The sequence below is a fragment of the Apis dorsata genome, unplaced genomic scaffold (assembly GCF_000469605.1).
Source record: "Apis dorsata unplaced genomic scaffold, Apis dorsata 1.3 scaffold_964, whole genome shotgun sequence".
NCBI lineage: Eukaryota > Metazoa > Arthropoda > Insecta > Hymenoptera > Apidae > Apis > Apis dorsata.
In genome coordinates, this window is record NW_006264071.1 from 185093 (window position 1) to 195450 (window position 10358).

The 10358-nt window shown below is 44.8% G+C and overlaps 1 protein-coding gene across 2 annotated transcripts in view; it reads left to right on the forward strand.

The window, feature by feature from the left end:
* Positions 1-10358, forward strand: part of LOC102672128 (unc-112-related protein-like) — a 37761-nt gene that overhangs the window by 8155 nt on the left and 19248 nt on the right. The gene's annotated exons all lie outside the window — the stretch shown is intronic.

Genomic DNA, 10358 nt, shown 5'->3' on the forward strand with positions numbered 1-10358 from the left:
TTGGCAGTCATATTGCGGTATTTGCGATTATATCTTAATAGTCGGTAAATTATTCGTTGTATTTTAAACAACGCTTCGGGATAATCTGTTACGTAATATAAAAATGGCGAAAGCCAATAAAAGCTAATATTACGTAAGAAATGTGTTCTTGTCGAATTGTCAGCAAATCAATGACTAAACTTTGACAAGAGAAAACGGCGTAAAGTGAAACTTCGGGGTCAAGCTTTATGTTAAGGGTGGAAATATGTGGAAAAGAAATAATGCTGCCTCCGAAACGTTGCTTTCCTTAGGATAAGATAACTACTGTTCGATATTGTTTTGCGTTAAGAGTCCAAGTGAATGGATTCCGAGCATTGATATCATACCGTAACCTAAGACACGGGATATAGCATAGACCTAACACCCAATATGTATTTTTGTGTCACGTTGTTTAAACTTTGTTGCTTTCAATGGACTACGCTATCGCGTATAAAATTGCAACGATCGTTATTAACGCTAGTAGTTAGAAAGAGAGAACGAAAAACTGAATTCGATCATCGTGATTCATCTTCGCGTATAACGAATTGGACAGTCGATCCACGGATCCAACTACGGAAAGTACCGAAGAAGAAAATGATAATCCTCGCCACTGAGAGAAACCTTGACTGAGTGACTTCATTATTGTGGTTTAACGGCACGAACCACGGAACTTATATGGCTGCAAAATCGGTTCAACGAATTTGTCACGATCAAGAATAAATGTGCAATGAGCGGAAGATAAAATTGCAATCTTTTGACGAAAAATGTCAAACATCTCATCACCAAGAATCGCGTTCTACCAAATTCGCGATCATTTTATTAAGATGATTGCTCGACACGCCTCGAAGAGCTGGTCAAGGTCGTTCCTTTCCTATAAAAGAGAACACCGAAGGAAATTTCCTCCAAGGCAGTAAGATGCAGTCCTCGACGATGACGAGATCAAACAAACCACACCTCTATTAATAGAAGATTGGTAAGGTAATATTTTAGAGAACGGTCCTCCCGTTGGATGGCTCAATGCGATCGTGATGTCACGCACGAGGCAAACATCTACGAAATACCTACGAGTTATAACACGTTTCTTCGTTTCTTTGCCAACAATATTTCCATTGAGATCATCGGGGAATTTTCGTCGGAAGAATGGTTAAAATTATTTCCCTTTTTTTTTTAAATTCTTTTCTATGCCTACGCGCAACGTTGTGGGATTGGCCCACAAACACGAGAGTATTTCATTCATTTTATCTCCTCGATGCCAGCGGCATAGGCTTTCGTGCGCCTTCCTCTTCTGTGGATGCTTCCTTTCGATGGCGCCTCGAGAATCATATCTCGAAAATAAAGCAAAGAAGATCGGAGCGCTACGTCCGGTCGTTCAGAGAGAGAGAGAGAGAAAGAGAGAGAAAGAGAGAGAGAGAAAAAAAGAAAAGACGAGACGAATACTTTATTGCACAGCGATACCGGCCTCTATCGACTATTAAGTTATATCAGAAAGGTCGACCGATCTCTTCGCAGAAACGATTTCCCGCTGCACCGATTAGCGAGAAGAGCTCCGATGGACGTAATCGGAGTGCACCATTCGTGAATAAGCTACAATGGTTTTAAATGACAATTCATTCGCAATCGAGCTTGAATGATTAATATTAAAACAGCGATTAATTTTCTTCGACAAGTCAGCCGATCGAGAAATAGACGGAAAACAAAGTTAATAATTTTTAATCACGGCCCCTTTGTTCGTGAATCGAAAAACGATAAAACGACGCACGGAACAAAATAAATTATCGCGTTTTAATTTATGCTGTCACCGAAAGTTATCGCACGGTAGGCTACCGTCCCATGTCGAAGGGTCTCGATATACGAGGAATCTTAGCGCGCACGTTGTTCGGATCCACTATCTCTACTTTTTTCCCCACCCGTTCCGAACGCTTAGAACGCGCTCCTTTTTTTTTTTAACTGTCAGACGGAAAGGGTTCCAAGAACTACTTTTACGTTCTCGTAAAATTTTTGACGTTTCTCTAAGTAAGAACGCAGTCTTGACTCAAAAAAAAAAAAAAAGGAACGTTATATATTTCTAAAATAATTTTCCTCTTATACGTTTAATCATTTTTTTCTCAAATCTCTTCTACTACTATACAGTTTTACGATCTGTTCCAAATAGAATGTTCTTCCTTTCAGTAGTTACACAATAGCCATTTTTATTTAGTCTATCTCTCTATCTCTTCGCGATTCCCTGTTATTTCTCCACGAGGATCCTCGTCGGGAAGACGCGAAATGTCATGCGTGGGCGGTAGCCGCCTTTTCGACGTTTCAGCATCCTGGACGAAACCTCGAGCGCGCCTCTTTCCTATATAAGGGGCCTATATAAGGCGAGTTTTCTCCGACTTGTTCACCGATGATCGCAGCTCGATGATTTCACTGGTGATCGGCAACAACAATACACGACGATACACGACGATACATAGAGAAGCGACGAGAGGACGAATCTCGCCGATTCGAGCGTTGCGCCGTTCACTCCCCGTGAACGGAAATCTCGAGTGGCCGTTGATTGGCGCAAGGACGCGGCACGTGCAATATTCACGAAGGAAACACGCGCGCGCACAGTGTCGAGGCACGAACACGAGACGTGGAAAAGTTGATTGGGAGCGCGAGGCCAATGGAATAACCGCCGACATCCCCGGTGCAATTCTCTTCAATATTTCAACGGCGGTCGTTTAGTTTTCAGGCCGTGGCCGCGAGCAAATTGGAGCGACCAATCCGGAGGATGCGGGTGAATTCGCACATTTGCGGTGAATTGGGCGCGATGGATCTGCCGAGAATTTCGATTTCGTCCGTTTCGTGTCTTGGAAGATGGCCATCGGCTTTCTTCCTCTAACTTTGAAATAACGAGGATTACGTAAATGATTGGAAGGGTGCGCTCGTTCAATGGAAATGTCGTTCCAAGTCGTTGAGCGTTAGCCTCGAGTCTCGTTTTAAAATTTATTCACGTAAACGAATTGCCCCCGTAGCGGCAATAAACGGTGATTTAATTGAGGCCTCGTTCAACCCGTCTTTCTCCCTGGGCATCGAGTGAAATACGCGAAACATATATCGATCCTGGCGGGGTATAAAAGCGACTCTCGATCGTCCGTTTATAACGTATGCGTTCTCCATCGCACGCATTACGACCGACATTTGACACCCGGCCAAACATATCGAACGCGTACCGTGCGTATTTACGCGCTCCAGGACCGTACCTACCTTCCATCTACTCCTTTACACCTCGATTCCGAAGAAACCGAGAAAATTTTTAAAAACATTTCATCCCGCGTATTTGAAACAATATTTCAGAATTCGGAAACACAATTCTGATTATTATTACATCTCTGAATAATATCAAGTTATATTTATATTTCGCTCGAGGAATTCATTTGAATAAATTCATTGTACGTTTATTTTTTTTTTAAAGCCACTCGTGATCGAGATCCTCGTGGAAAAAGAGACACGGAGGGTTAGAAAATCGCGCGCAATCCGATTGATCGGTTTTACTCGGCCCAACGGAACCCACATGAACGGATATCTTTGTCCACTCGCTTCCTCTTCTCGCTCCGCGCGCTCTATGCTAAATATACACGCGAATATATATCGTTATCGTTCCTCCCAGCAAAGATCGCGAATCGAATATCCCCGATCGATGCATTGCGACACTCCTCGGTCTGTTTCGATTCGAAGCATTGCTCGCTCGTGCGAGACGATATTTCAATTTCATTCGTCGGCCTCTCTCTCTCTCTCTCTCTTTCTCTCCCCGAGATATGCGAACTTAATTTCGCTGCCTCGACACCGGTGGTCTGACAGGATCTGAGGAGAACCGGTCGATGTCTAACCGAAGACTACCATCGCTCGATTATCCCGAATCGAATATTACGCGCTCGGCCGGATCCCATTAATGGCAGGAAGAACGATGATTCACACGCACGCGGTTCCATCTTTTCTACCCTGTTCGTTGCGTGTCTTTGACGCTTGTCACGGGTTTTGCCGCGAAATCGCATTATTTCTGGCCCTACCTCCCCCTTCTCCCCGTATTAACGTCAAATTGCATTCACCATTAAGCCTGCTCCTCCTCATCCTGCGACGTCCTTTCATCCTTTGATCCTCCTCGTAATTGGCACGAGTGAAAAGAATATACGATTCGAATAATTGTTATCAGTTGGCAAAATTATCATATATCTGGAAAGTATATATCCAACTGAAAAAAACAAATTCAGCGTACAAATATTTCTCTCAGAGGTTCTCACACAGGCTTGTCGTAATATACTGAACGTTATCTGCCCGTGAACTTCGGAAACCGCTCCCGTTTCTTCGAATGTGCAAAACGGTTTCCTTTTATTTCGCGCAGTATCCACGTGCACGCGTGTACACTTCCCTGTGCGGAAAGGAAGGAGCCAGCTTGACCGTGGTGTGGAGCGTGGTGGGAAATAAAAGCGGTCGGAGTGACGGAGAAAGGCGGTTTCGGGCGCGCGCGTGCGAAAGAGGAAGAGACAATGGTATATTGTGCGGCCTGGAACACGGTGCCGGCGGCCTGGTGTACGCATCGCATCCGTTTCTGATCTGACGCACACGGGCCTCTACGTCTGCACACTCACAGTTTAAACATAGGCCGTGACGTCAGTGTACCGGCTGCCATCCCGTCACATTTCGTTTCGTAACATTTCGCCTGTCTGTCCGCTTTGGTCCACGCGACCAACCATCCGCGAGCTCTCAAAACTCATTCGTTGGATATTGGGTACTCACGTAGATCGATCGATAGATCATATTTTTTTCAGAAGATTTTCTAAATTTCTAAAAGAGATACACGGAGATAACAGTATGGTAAAAAATTATTTCGATAAATAAATGTGTATTCATTAGAGTATATTAGTATATATTTCACGCAAATTAGGTAACTTTTAATTTAATGTTACATTTTAAATGTGCAGAAGAATTAATTAATTGTATCGCTATGATATTACGTAAGTCGGTTATTAAACGAATTGAGTGAACTATTCGGATTAAGCTTTGTTGCGAAAGAAAGTCAAGTTGTAGATGTCGAATTGATTAAGTCTATCGTTATGATTAATATTTGTTAAAGAAATGTAAAATAAAATGAGTAATGTAAATTTAAAAATTATATTAAATTTAGCGGTAGTGTTCGCAGAATTCTCTGAAACCAAACCAATCTTTCTTTTTTCGAGAAAAAACGAGACACGAAAGGGTTGATTTCACCTAGGATTTCGTCATGACATTCTCTTTTTTCGGCATGTGACTCACTGTGTTTGTCGCGCATCGATCACAGTCGTGCTCCAATCTCAATTTCTTTCCCCTTTGATCGTGCCTCGAAAATAGTTTATCAATCCAACGACGATCTGTACGTGAGGAAAAGCAGTAATTGACCTCCCGCATGAACGGCATCGTTCAACTTTCTTCCGTAAGAAGATCTAGGAAGTTACGCAACGGATGTCCACTTACTTTTTCACTTTTGCCGCGATGCATATAATGCCTCTGCCTCGTGAAAATATCCGATGGGTCCGACGAATAACGCAGGCTCGCGACACGGACTAATCTCTCGTCTCGTAGAGAGCGGCTCTCGTCTCTCAGTGGCTCTCAAACGAGCGTTGTTCAAATATTAAAGGTCAAAGTGCAATGTCCACGTTTTCAGTGGACATCAAACGCCGCTTAAAGCTTACGCGACGCGGATACAGATACAACCACGTGGTGTAATTAAGAAATTGCAGAGAGCAGTTGCACTCTCACCCCGATTCGATGTTCCTCAATTCAGAATGCCAGCCTGTGTTCTTCTGTGTTCTCCACGAGAGAAGAGGAGATCTATGAAAGATCGTAACTTTGCTCGCCGATAATATCCCAAACAACCGATAAAAGGTGTAATGAAATTCCAATTGCAGTGCAGGAGAATCGGTAGCCAAGAAGGCTACTTTGTACTGCGCGAGGCATAAAGCGATCTCGATTTGAATACGACAGCCGGTCGCGAGATTCCTCCGCGAGAGAGGCGCCTTCCAGCCTTGGGTACCTTACACGGGCGGAGAAGATACGTCGGCGCAGATGTTCAACCCGTTACGCGTCTTCAAAATCCACGAGACAAAGAGAGAAAGAGAGAGAGAAAGAGAGAGCGAATAATGCCACGCGAATATTTATTTTCCTCGAAAATATACAGCCGAGCCTTGAAACACGTGGCAACTGGATCGTCGAGGTCTCGGCCGTGGCACAATTATCGTTGGAAAAAGTAAGCGCGTTCCATTTTAATCGAGATAAAACTGATGATAGAGCGTTGTCACGCGAAAAATTTTTATACCACTCGTATAAAAGATCCGTACCGTGGTTTTAAAAGCCGTAGTAATTTTCACATTTAAAGAGGCACTTTTGTGCATTCCGCCTTTCTTTTATTCAGTCGCTCCGCTCACTTTGAAAGCATCAACGTCGGCTTGAAACGAAATTTTCTCTCTCTCTCTCTCTCTCTCTGGTGGTGGGCTCTCTCGCAATTTCGTTGAGTGCATACTCGTGTACTCATATGCACCGATCGTGGATGCGCACCGCATTCCTAGCGTCTTGGCAATGCGCCCGAGTGCATACCTGGATCACAAGCCGTTGATTTTACCTTTTCTGTTTCTTCCACCTTTTCCCTCGCAATCTCGCCGGTTTATCTCGACGTTGATACGATGCGCGCCAAGTCGTTGCACCCTCGAATCGGTTCGCTTCTCTCTTCCTCCGAATCGAACTGTGACTCTCTCGATTCTCTCGAAATTATTTTCGACGGATTGTCCGATATTACCTTTCGTATTCGATGATTATAGATTGATATTTTCGCTGTCGTTATAATTTCGAAATCGTGAACGAATTATAACGCTTTGCAATTAAACGTTACTTTTTTAAAGCGCTCTGGCTCGTTTATTCATCTCATTATCTAAATAATCCCTTTCATAGCCTCGCGAATCGAAGGGTACGTTACATAATTATATTTTTCGCAATTTTCGCGTATCGACAAATCGATTCGATCTTAAGCGAGTGAGAAGATAACGGGCCCGGTTTTTTAACGTCTTCAAACGATCTCTGCAAGCGTTATCACCTTGTGTCAATATTATGCTTCGTGTATATCGCGGACAATTTGCTCTTATCTCCCTGAATTCTTCCTAGCCTGACTTGTTGTTCATGGAATATTAATTAATGAGAAATATTGTTGTAAAATCTTCTCCGTCGATCGCGGTTCGAGGCTCGATCCACAAATTTTAGATCGCTTGATTGGAAGAAGGGACGATCTCATAAAAAATGCACGCTCGATCAGCTTCTATATTCGTCCGTAAAGTTCATGCGTCTGCGTACATGCAGATATACGCAAGACCTGTCCGTCTGTACGGAGGTAAGAACGCGTAGGCGAAACTTGCCTCTCGGTTCCCATTCACTCGAACGCCTTCGTGTCCATTCATGGTGTTTAGCATGTAGTATGTCGACTCTTGTCACGCATACCGCTTCATATCTCGTGATAGATTAGAGGCCAAATTGGCTTCCAGTGTGTCTCTATCTCGCCCCTGGAAGGCCGACTAAGAATCGATAATGGATACGATAGAGATACGACGTACTTCGATCGATACCTTTAATCGTGCGTGCACGATTAAAAGAAGAAAATTTGAAAATTTGAACCGGTCGTCTAGGATCGTCTATTATTAATTTATTTATAGCGTGCCAGGGGATATTCGCGTATATCGTTCCAGCATGCCGTAGCTCACGTACACAAAGCCCATTATATGAAATTATCGAAAGAGCGTTACGCGGTTGGTGTATTTATAGTGGACGATAATTAAGCGTTCTTTTATGGAAAAGGAAAAAAAGAAAAAGAAAAAAAGAAAAGGCTGAATGGCGTATGAAAGGCTAACGGCTGACAATGATACATAGCGAAGACAAGGAGGGTATAATAATAGCCGATAAGTTGACTCGAGTTGCAGTCGATCGGCGGATGCATGTCTACGCGTTGCATCATTGCTGGTTTCCATCACCCGTACGTCGACAAATCGAGAATTTCTCAAATCGAGATTCGGCGATCGTGATCCACGTGATCCTCTCCCCTCCCCTCCCCTCTGTCGCTATATCGATCGCTCGTTATTTTGTCGTCCTGTCAACGGACGTATCACGCATGATCGCCACCAGTGTGTGTCGGCGCCTATTTTATGATTTACCGCGATCGATAACATCGATAACGCCTATAGCTTATCTACCCACGCAAGTCGCTCCCCCCGCGCGCGCCCTTCGACCGATGTCTCCATTGAAGCCTCCCTCCCTCCCTCCCCTTGATTCAATCCATTCAACTCATCATCCTCACGAGTTTGCACGCCTTTTTTTTATCCGATCTTATCGACGTTAGCGTCCCAAGGTGAAGCGATCCTCGAGATCACGCTAGATACGCCCTGGAAGAACGGCGTATGGTGGATTGCAAATAAACCAACGTCACTGGAATAACAACTAACCGAGAGATCCGACCTCCCTCTGGCCGTGGATCATTTACAGGGTCCCCGCGTAGGCCGTTCAAACCAGCCTGCACAGGGAAAGATAAACGTCTCGAAAGATTTAAAGGAGTATGGTACGTGTCGTAAGTGCGCGTACGTGCGTACGCGTCCAAGTATCGCGATAATCGCTCACCCGATCGATACGAAATCGAGCTCATCAGCCTTTCGAACGAGATTCGTTCTATAACTCGATCGGTTATCCGTAAGCAGCGGCTTACTCGCCAATTATTCATCTCATATAGGCAACGTGATAAGTGACATATGCATGCATGATTCGTAAACACGCGATTTCGGTCGACGAAAGGCGAAGCTAAAAAAAATCGAGCTTTTATTCTTTCATCCAATTTTCTTCTTGCCGCGAAACATTTCGGGAGAAATTAATTAGCGAGGTGCGCAAAGCGCGTCAAACCCTCTGTATCTGAAGACGGTGACACATTTGCGAGCGTGCAACTCGCTACACGCGTTTGAGCGGAGTAGAGGCCGAGTTCGCAAGAAGCGCGTGGCTCTCGCGATGAATGGATCCCTTTCATTGCGATAGCAGAGCGAAAGAACGCTAACGAGATTGTATAATTGCACGATGTATCGATGCGCCGCTACGCGGCCAAACCCGATGGGGCTGACCCCCGATCGCGCGAATGCAACGACCGTACGAGGAAAAATACGGAATCGCGAGAATTAACGCGGCTTCCGGAAGGCGGCGAGCAACGACCGCTATCTCCACAGCCTTCTTCCCTTGTTCTTTTTTTGTCTCCCTTCTTTCCTTCTCTCTCGAATGTTACGTTTTGTACCTAAAGGAGAATACATCAGCAGAGTTTAAAACAGGTGTACCATTTAACGCGAAGCTGGGTTAAGCTCGTTACGCTCGTTCACGTATACCGAGCGGACCATTTCCATACCAACTGTACAACGAGCGCATAGAGGCGGATCTTGACCAATAAAATTTCCTCTATCTTCGAGATAGCGAGCCAAGCACGGCTACGGGACGTCGAACCTTTGACCAGACATGTTCTCGCTCGGTCTATATATCTCTTGGATATTAACTTGGGTACATTTCGTATCTTCCTTCCTTATATCAATTTAACTTCGTTGGGAAAAGAATCCACGAGAAAATTTTTTCTCCCCGAGAAAACGTCCGCCAGATGGACTCGTACAACGTGCGATCGTTGATTATTGCAGTGGCACGGTTAGCGGATTCTCATTATACCGGAAACGGTGTTACAGGGAAAGGGGAGAGCTGACGTCAGCGGAAGTCGATGATACTCGCGAATGTGCGAGAGAGTTAAGGATGTGCAGCGACGATAAGGCGGCCGGAATCCTTGTACGAAGCAATGTATGTGCAACGGTGATACGACCACGAGCACGAAGCTTGGATGCCAAGTTCCCTCTTTTATTCGCCGATGCGGGATGCTAATACGATTTTCGCTCGTTTAAACGGAAGCGGCAATCTGCGAATGCGTCCGAGAGATTTTTTTAACAGGCGCTTTAACTATGCTGGACTATGCGAGGCACGCGAGGACGTTCTTTTTCTTTTTTCTTTTTTTTTTCTCACGCGACGATTATTCGCGGAACGCTTGATACGTATCGCCTATCGTAAAACGTTTGCCATTCTTCGCGACTTTGCGCACGAGCTTATACCACGGCTCGTCGAGACGCTCGTAAAATTTTGCATAAAGTCTACAAGGCGATAACTCGAGAGTGCTCGAGGGAGAAGTTGTTACAGCGATAGCCGAGCTTTCATAAAATTTTATTCCTCCAAGGTCATTCCGTGCGAAAGTAAAGCGCTCGCTCCGCCCCAGCCGAGGCTTTTCCTGCCGATCGATC